Genomic DNA, 10,218 nt, shown 5'->3' with positions numbered 1-10,218 from the left:
CTTGGCTGGCATTAAGTTTGCTGTCTGCTTTGGGCATGATTGCTGTCAACACAGACCCTGCCAGAGAAGTCTAGTTGTCATTGCGATGTTAAACCAGCTACCCATGAAATATGAAGACAGCAGGTCCCATGACCTGCACGTCTACAGGTGGCTGCAGAGGTGGTAGAATATGACCAAACAACAAAACCCCGATATGACACACATAAAACTAATATATTAATGAGAAGGCTAGACTAATCTTTTTCTTTCTGACATGCCAGGCTGCCGTGCAAATATTTCTGATAAGAGGGAATGCTGAATCTTTTGATATCCTATTTGAAGTGGGGCAAGCCAAAGGCATCTGTCCCTCCTCAACGGCCACTAGTCCGAGGTCAGTAAGGGGCTCGTAGCTGGAGACAAAAGTAACTACAAACTGATTTCCCACCCCTCTAAATAAAATGTAAGAATTTCACATGATTTTAACACCCCCCCCCATTTTTAGCCTAAATAAATATATGGCACGATTAAGCAACAGGCTGTAATGCACGGCCATGATTCCCACCAAGCCTCTCAGAGACGCCTTTCCTATGTTGCCCTCCTTCTGGCATCAACTGTGAGATAGTGGTAACCCTTTGGGGGGGCTAACCCCACAGTGGGGACATGGCTGCTCTCAGTTCTCAGTTTCCAAAGGACAAGGATCAGCAACTGCTTTGTACTTTGTGTCCCAATAACATTAATTTATAGCTTTCTCTAACTGTTTTCGTTCCCTGTTTCTGTTGGTTCTGTGGCTTGATTTCTATGTATGCACATTGTTTGTATGGTCTCCCTGCCTGCATTTGTATGTGTAATAGACAATGTTGTCCATAATGCTGGTGTATTAGTGCACAAAAATGTGGGGGAAATTCGCTGCCATTTAAGAAGAAAATTGAGCTGGAATACAGGATCACTGTTTTGATTGGCGCAAAATAGACAGAAATGAGATGTTTTGAGTCAAAACAGCAGGGAGGGGAAATTTAAAATCCGCTCTCCCTGAACCCATCTTCTCCCCCCCCCCCCATTTCAAGACCACAATGAGACGGTGTCCTCTGAGCGTTCCTCAGCTTGGCCCCACGTATCAAAATCTTCATCTTTAAACCCTGGCTTCCCTTTACTTTTTTAAAGCTAATATATCATTTTAAGTGTCAGATGGTGTCATTTCTTTTCTCCCCCCGCCCTCCACCCTCCAGGCTTCTTCCTTTCAAGGAGCATATAAAATTAACAATTGATGGTCAAGTTTTTTTTTCCGGGTGGCTTTTCCGTAATTCTAATAAAAAAATCCTCATAAGAAAGGTCAGTGAAGTGGAAGAAATCAATCATTCATAAGCAGTCGACGGCTCTCGTTGAAATATTTATGAATGATAAAGCCAGCCTGGCAAGACAAAGTTCAGCCCGAAAGCTGCTGATGACAACATGACAAGGTTTCATAAGAGCCAGTGCTTAATTAAAGGATTAATGTGTAATGGACAGAGGGGTGCCCAGTTGCATGACATGACTTAGCAGGGCACAAGAAAGAGACATCGCCGAGTATTTCGGAAGGAGCTCTCCTCCTATTGCATCCAGGAGAGACATTCGGAAAACAAGTTGACAAGAACAATTTTTTTAAAACAAACAACATCTAAACCGCATATACAACCAGTTGTCCAACGGCTGCACTGGCCGCTGATTGAATTCTCAATCAGGTATAAGGTGCTGGTTCTAACCTTCAAGACCTTAGGTGCTCTGGGACCTACGGGCCTCAGGGACCGCCTCTCTGAATATGTCCCTCAGGGAGCTCTTTGCTCAGCAAATACCAACTTGCTGACAGTCCCTGGACCCAGGGAGGTGTGCATGGCCTCAACTGGGGCCGGTTGCAGTGTGAGCTGTTATGGAGCTTCCTATGTTCTGGAGGGCTTGCAAGACAGCACTCTTCCACCAGGCTTTTGGTTGAGGCCAAGGGCCACTGTTACCATCAAGCTGGGTCCCCAGCCAGACCCCCATTTTATCCCTCCATTGTGCCTGGCCAACCATCCTACCTCCAGGCACAGAGAGCAGGAGCGACGTATATAGATGGTTTTAATGTAGTTTAAAACTGAGATTCATTGTATTGGTTTTTAAGTTACTGTGATAGCCACCCTGAGACTGCAAGGAGAAGGGCAGCCTAGAAATTGGAATATTTATTTATAAATATTGCTGGAATGACTCCAGTAACAGCTCCACTCTTTCGGAGCATGGCCGTGTAGAGCCGGCAAGCCTGCAGATGATTCCATCTCTGCTGCTGATTTTCCATTTCCTTGCAGAAATCAAACACAATTATTTTGGTCCCATTTTTCCGTTTCTTTGCATAGAATCCCATCCCCCTCCCTCAGCAATATATATATATATATATATATATATATATATATGTGTGTGTGTGTGTGTGTGTGTGTGTGTAGGAGTTGTGCAAGAGTGCATCAGCATGATCCAGGTAGACAGATATGATCTGCATGCATTTATAGTGTAGGTTTAAAGGCACCCTGTAAACAAAATATAAATTATGCTATACGTATCAGTCCCCTGTACATTGTGCATCAAACTCGTGCAGCACAAATGCATGGTGGTTTCACTGAATCTGGACATTTTAAACCTGCCTTTTATTCAGAGAAGACCGTGCACAAATGAAGCCAGCGGTGAAAACCAGAGCACTGAAACTGTTGCTGAAACGATAAATGAATATATATCATTCGATAAATAAATAGAGACGAGTTAAGGACAGTTTACTCGTCTTGGGTGGAAGGGAGCCCAAGTGCTTCATGGCTGTCCAGCTTCCCAGCTCTGCGGGAGCCTTTAGAATTCCAAATAAGCCAGGCCCAGCTCCTTGAAAGGTGAGTGGCAGAGCACTCTAAGAAGCACTGTCTAGAGACTCCCTTGTCCAGTATGGCTATGCAGTAGACTAGCAGTGTTTTTTCAGCGACTATCCAGACTTTGCTGCCTGCCATGGAGACGTATCCTGCAGAGCCACAAAGCCCTCCCTTGCTTCTTACTCCTCCACAGGCCCTGATGACTAGTTTAGCTTTATGCGGAAATATTAGGACTCCCTTAAGATGCCTGTCATTCTCAATCTCGTATTTTGACAGCAGGGTTTCATCTTTAGCAGCTGCTTGAGAAAGCGTGGCATTGATCTAGTTCTACGTTTTAAGGCTATCGATTAGAGAAATTGTCTTGGCAACCGAGAGGCCTGCTGGAAACAGGCTGGCTAGCCGGCCCATGTTTTCCAGTTTCGCATCTCACCAGGATCGGTCAATCAACCAAGCCAGAAAGACTTCAATGCAATCAATCCATTTTGTGCAGCAGGCCAGAACCGTCTCTTGGGCAAGATAGATTCTATTTCCCTGAAAATCCTTGTGCTCTCTGGGCTATTCTGCCCCCTTCCCTGTATTTAGGAAAAGAATTAATGGCAAAGTCCTGGGGGGGAAAATCAGCATAATTTTAGTGCAGCACTTTGTTTTAATGGACCTGATTTTCAGTCTGATTTTTGCCAGTACTTAGAAATCAAGATGTGCTGCTAAGCTCCCTTAACTTCTTGTAAACACTCTGCAGTGCAGAGCCCAATTACAGAAATGAAACCAGACAGGGCTTTGTGACTGCTGTAACAACAAGGAATCTGGCTCACTTCTTTACCTGAGATACCTTAGATTCATAAATGGGAAGGTTTAGAATCATGTACCATACCATAATCCTTTTCGTATGCTTCGTACCATGTTTTCCTGAATTATATCTTACTTGATAGACTTCATCTGTAGAAATACCAGCCTCCAGGTTGGGCATGGGGACTTTCAAGAATTACAGTTCGTCTCCAAGCTATGATGATCAATTCCCCTGGAGAAAATGGGTACTTTGGAGGGTGGACTGTGATGGCATTGTGGCCTGCTGAGGTTGCTGTCCTCAGTAGGTTCCATTCCTAAATCTCCAGAATTGTCCCAGTCTGGATCTGACAACCTTATGCCCCTACCTCCAGCCAGGGCCTGGGGAGAACCTGTCAAACCTACCTACAAAACATGGGTGGGAGATCTTTTTCAGCTCTTTGTTTTGAATTGGTGGCTGTGTCAAAATTACAAATGGTCTGAACACATAACCCTAAACAGGAACACTCTGAAAAAGATTCACTCAAAAAAGATTTGGGATGGTAATAGGGGTGTGCAGTAGGCTAAATGTCTTTAAATGCCTTGGATTCAGAGTTCACTCCAAGTCACAGCTTTACAGCTTGGAGTAGAGAAAGCATCTCAGTACCATTAAGTGTCTTAGACTCATAGTTCATTCCAAGCCTCAACTTTGCTGCTTGCAGTGGAGAAGGCATTTAGATGTTGGTCCCTTTAAATACCTTGGACTCTATTGGTGTGGGGAAAATGGTATTTTTGAGTTCAGATATATTGAACCTGAAAAAAAAAATCAGTATTTTCTAATCTTCCAGAATCCCCGTACTGGTAGGATATTTTGATTTGGTAAATATTTGGAAAGGCTGAATTTTTTAGGCTCCATGAATCCCAGGCATTTAAAGAGACCACGATCCCTTCAATACAAGCCATAAATTCATAGCTCGGGGAAGGTATTTAAATATCTTTCCCATTGTGATTGCAAAGTCACAGGTTGAACACATCCCCACCCAGCTATGGAATTCTGGGTGAATTGGGCCAATTCTTTCTTTCTTCTTTACCGATTCATTGTTCCTCTTCTTTTTGTTACTTTTTCTTCTTTGAAGATGAAGCAAGAGTTACCTTCTCCCACCCAACTAGTGTCTTTTTTGGGATCCCATCAAATGCCAGTGATTGCATTGCAGCTGTATTGAGTTCCATCTATTACTCAATCTCCTTATTTATCTTATTTACAAATATTACATCATTTAGTTACAAAGCCAAACCCCTCCAGTGTGATTCTCCCCTCCACTGTAACACCTTTCTAAGTGTAAGTAGCACTGAGAGGATAAGCATCTGTTCCTGACTGGTAGAAGCAGTGGCAGAGAAATCAAATGAAAGTCTGGTGTGAGCTACAGAGAAATGTGTAAATTGCTTACCTGCTGGACGAGACTAATGCCATATTTCTTTGATGTCCTGGTCAGAAACTTCTCTCGTTAAATTGGTAAATCTGTGCATTGACTGATTATTTAAAATATAGATGCCGTTGCCTCAGCGAAATAGGCATACAAGGTGTCTCACTCAATTAAATCAATTAGGGATTTATGAAAGAAAAAAGAATCCTTCACATTAGGAAATATTTATAATCCCCTTCATTTAAATTTTGTTAATGATGCATTTTACCCTCAACATCCATCAGCTGTAAGCCTTTTTATGCCACAAAATATCTACTACTCTAGATTTAGCAGAAAATCTTTTCTATCGAGGGGTTCCTACCCTTCCTTTTGGAAACTCTTTTTGCTCTTCTGATTTAATACGATTCTCTAGATGCAGCGTTAAAATCTGTGTTTCATTTTCACAGGTCAATGAGTTATATGCCATCCCTTTTTTGGACCAACCAGTGCCTTTTGCATTCAAGGAAAGTATTTTTCTAAATTAGCTTCCTGTCATTATCCATGAAAATCGTGCATTTTGTTGATATACCCCACAGTAAGGAGGTGGCCATTACACCACAGGGGTTTGGCACTCTCCTGACAATCAAGCACAGCAAATTGTTATGACTGTTGTCTCCCGGAGCCATGATGCTGACTTGGTCCATGATAAGCCTCTGCTGTTTTGGGTACTGCAGGGTCCTGATCTCTTCCAAGAGAGCATTCCACTAGGCCAGTGTTTTATCAGCATAGGGGAACACGTGAGTGCATCATGACGACACAAAAAGAAAATCAAGTAATATTGGGAGGGGCAGGAAATACAGCAGAAGACAGACTCAAGATTATCTTGACAGGCTGGAAAACATGAAATGCAACGGAGATAAATGTAAAGTTCTGCATTTAGGTAGGAAAAATTGAATTCATAATTATAGGATGGGGTGGACTTGTCCTGGCAGCAATACATGATAAAAGAATCTAGGAGTCTAAGTAGGCCATACGCTGAACATGAGTCAGCAGTGTGATGCAGTCACTAAAAGGGCAAATGGGATTTTGGGCTGCATCAATAGAAGTGTCCCGTTCACGTGAAGGGACAGTATCACCCTGGTTAGACCTCCCGTGGAGTGCTGTGTTCAGTTTTGGGCACTGCAGTTTAAAGGTAAAGGTATCCCCTGTGCAAGCACTGAGTCATGTCTGACCCTTGGGGTGACGCCTTCTAGCATTTTCAGGCAGACTCAATACGGGGTGGTTTGCCAGTGCCTTCCCCAGTCATTACCGTTTACCCCCCAGCAAGCTGGGTACTCATTTTACCGACCTCGGAAGGATGGAAGGCTGAGTCAATCTTGAGCCGGCTGCTGGGATTGAACTCCCAACCTCATGGGCAAAGCTTTTAGATGGCTGCCTTACCACTCTGCGCCACAAGAGGCTCTAGTTTAAGATGGTTGAAAAGCCAGAATGTGTCTAGAGGAGGACAAAGGAGATAGTGAGAGTTGGGTCCGACGAGTGAAAGTTGAAAGGGCTGGGCATGTTGAGCCTGGAGAGGAAACAACTGAAATTAAGGAAGAGTGACAGATGACATAGAAAGCTTTTGCAATTAAATACATGGATTGGGGAAATCTACTGTATCTCCTCCTCCTCAGATTCCTGCTGAAATTCAAGTGGAGAGCGGGAAGAATTCAAGTTGTCTGCCCCAGATGTCCCACGCATGCAAATCCACTTTGCATTTGAGCCTCAGCTGCTTCTTGGAGAAGGTAGCACAAAATATGCACAGACACTGGGGAGTGATAGCAGAGATTCTAGTCCATTAACCTACCTGGGTCAGGAACCCCCAAGCAAGCTTTCATTGTTAAAGGACAAATAGGACCACTCATCATTCCACCTAAATAATAATAATTAAAAAAAAAAGGGGGGGGGGAGATCAGCCACTATTAAATTGTTTAATTGGAATTAGCAATGTGTTCTTAAACTGCTTTCTTGATTGAGGACGTTTGCCTCATTAATCCTGAACAACCCATGAGCACCATTAAAGCCTAATAGAATAATGAGCAAGATTACAGGAAATGCATACAGACCCACAGACCCACGCACACAGAGAGCACTTCAGAAAGGCTAGTTGGTAGTCAGCAGTGATGCTGAGAAAGCACAGAGGACCATCCCTGTGTGAACCAGCCCCATTATTTCATTGTTGTAAGCAGAGATGGAGATAATCCCCAAATGCTCTTGAAGATGTTTGCACAAAGAAAGCATTATGGTGTTCCGATGCACCCACATTAGTGAGACAGGACAATTAGTTAAAAAGCAATCTGTACAAGTGTACATGTGCAAAAGGCAGGCCCGTGAGAAGAGAAAAGCATCACAATTTTAAGGCTGAAAATCAGCATAGACTTGGCACACCCAGGTAACAAGTGTTAGCTCAGAGAGGGGCTATGCTGGTGATTCTTGCTTTACAAAGTCTGCCAGGTAGAGAAATTACAAACATTTACTGTATTCATTTAACACCAGTTCATACATTGCACCAGCATGAAGTCACTCCTGGTGGGAGTGGTCACCAAGGTAGGGATGAGCACAAACCAGAAAAATGCATTTCAGTTCGGTTGATGATCTGTAGCTTAGTACGAAGCGGCCAGGACTGACAGGATCTGCAGTTGTTTAGAAAGTGTGGCCTGGGGACAGCCATTCTTACGATTTAGAAAGAAGAGTTTGGAGCAGGTGGTTAGCTTAACCGGGTGTTAGAGCTAGATGGATAGTTTAGAAGGGCTTCACCCTGGCATCATATTTGCCATTTTTATCTTGTACCACATTGAAAAGGGCTTTATCTTGGCTGATTCAGGCCATTTCCTATGTGATTTTACAGTTTGGAAGTGGAGAGAGCTGGGGAACTAAGCTAGGTTATTCCCCCCCACAGCCCGGCCCCACAGCACAATGGGTTCAGGTCGTGTGTTTGAGATTTGGTGAATCATTTGAGGATGGGGAGTGGTACCCAAACCAGACATTTATGGCTCAGGGACTAGAACGAAACTGTCTTGGTACTGGGAATAGAGCCCTTATGGTGATTGAATGAGGGGGACTGTATGATGGTCAGTACATCTTGGCATAGGTTTGTGCAGGCAAGAAAGAGCAATGAGTGATATCACTGAAGTTCTGAAATGGAAGCCATGGTGAGATTACATGATAGGGATCCCAACCTTCTGGGATCACCCATAATTCCAACTTATCTCCAGACTGCAGAGATCAGCCGAAACGAGCATGCACGGCACTGCAGCGCATGCACGCATGCGCAGAAGTGCCATGCATGCATGTTTTGTCCATGCATGGCGCATGTGTGCATTCACGGCCCAGCCGTGCATGCGCATTGCGCGTGCGCGGCCCTGCTTCCCCTCCCCCCACAGTAAGAAGCTTACCGGGCCGCAAGCTTGCGGCCTGGGAAGTTTCTTACTGCGGGGAGGGGGCGGGAGAGAAAGCCGCGGCCGGGTGCCAGGGACTTCGCGGCCCGGCACCGGGCCACGGCCTGGTGGTTGGGGACCACCATTTTAAAGGAAATAATAGGTATGAAGAAACATAAGTTCATACAAAAATATTCACAGATTAAGTCTGCACAATTAAGAGGCAAAACCAAAACCATGGATTTTTCAGTTCAATATTTGAAAGCTCTCCCAATTCGGCCGCCATGAGCTTCTGCAGAGTACAGGTAGCAGCCCTGTTGGGTCAGGCATCTTCTTGCCCAGGTGGTATTGAAGAAAGCATTGCAGTAGAAAGCCTTTGACATGAAAAATGCAAGCGGGTACAAATCCATCTCCAAGGATGCCAGGGAGAACGGTGGATGCCATGCTGAATCATAATGAATGTTAATATTTCTCATTTAAGCAAGGTCTGCTAATATCCTGAATCTTATGAAAGACTTTGTGCCTTTCACACCCACTTAGCAGCAATATGGGAAAAATTCTCATCTGGTTGAATCAGTGGCCTCAAAATTGGATAATAAATAGCTAATTGAGGAATAGCATGGTTCTTTAAAGATTCTGGACATTATCTTCCTGCCGCTGAGAATGTCATGGTGTCATAGATGCTTGATGTCACGGCTACATGAAGTGTGTTACGAATGGGCAGGGGAGGCCATGCTCCAACTTTATACCAGGTTTAAAGAAACAAAGCCTAGCCTCTGCAAGGATGGACCCTACATACCATAAGAAACTGATTATTCTACAAAGAGAACTATATACAAATGAATTCAGGCATGTTAGATACACCACTGTAGACACCATAAAGAGCAATTTCGACTACTCTCAGAACCTGTATTGAATCAGGAGCAAGCAGGGGCACTGTGATTTAAAGCCCTTCTCAAAATTTGAGCCTCTTGTGGTACAGAGTGGTGAGGCAGCAGACATGCAGTCTGAAAGCTCTGCCCATGAGGCTGGGAGTTCAATCCCAGCAGCCGGCTCAAGGTTGACTCAGCCTTCCATTTTTCCGAGGTCGGTAAAATGAGTACCCAGCTTGCTGGGGGGGGGTAAATAGTAATGACTGGGGAAGGCACTGGCAAACCACCCCGTATTGAGTCTGCCATGAAAACGCTGGAGGGCGTCACCCCAAGGGTGCTTGCACAGGGGATCCCTGGTGCTTGCACAGGGGATACCTTTACCTTACAAAATTTGCTTCCTGGCCTTCGACAAATCACAGTATCTTTGAAGGAGCAGATAAAACAAAGGCAGGGAGACTCTATATGGAGAAAGGGCAAGGTAAAAATAGCTAGCAAGATACCCACTCTTGTTTAAATAAAACGATCAATTCCTAAAAAGGGCGCATTCTCGGTTGTGTTATGAGTTCATAGTATACATTTCTCAATGGACACATTAGAGCAGGGGTAGTCAACCTGTGGTCCTCCAGATGTTCATGGACTACAATTCCCATGAGCCCCTGCCAGGTTGACTACCCCTGCACTAGAGGGACAGGATGGCCCAGGCTAGCCTAATTCCATTGGAAGCAAAGCAGGGTGGGCCCTGAATAGTATGCGGAGGGGAGACCATTGATTAATTCCAGGGTGGCTAGATGGAGGCAGGCAACGACAAGCCACTTCTGAACATCTCCTGCCTTGAAAACCCTAATTGGCTGCCTTATGTGGGCTGCAACTTGATGGCACTTTCCACCACCACCTCCCTTCCATAAAGAGATTCCTATCTGAGAGACTGCAT

The sequence above is a fragment of the Paroedura picta genome, chromosome 12 (assembly GCF_049243985.1).
Source record: "Paroedura picta isolate Pp20150507F chromosome 12, Ppicta_v3.0, whole genome shotgun sequence".
In the NCBI taxonomy this organism is placed as follows: domain Eukaryota; kingdom Metazoa; phylum Chordata; class Lepidosauria; order Squamata; family Gekkonidae; genus Paroedura; species Paroedura picta.
Note: the sequence above shows the minus strand (reverse complement) of the source record.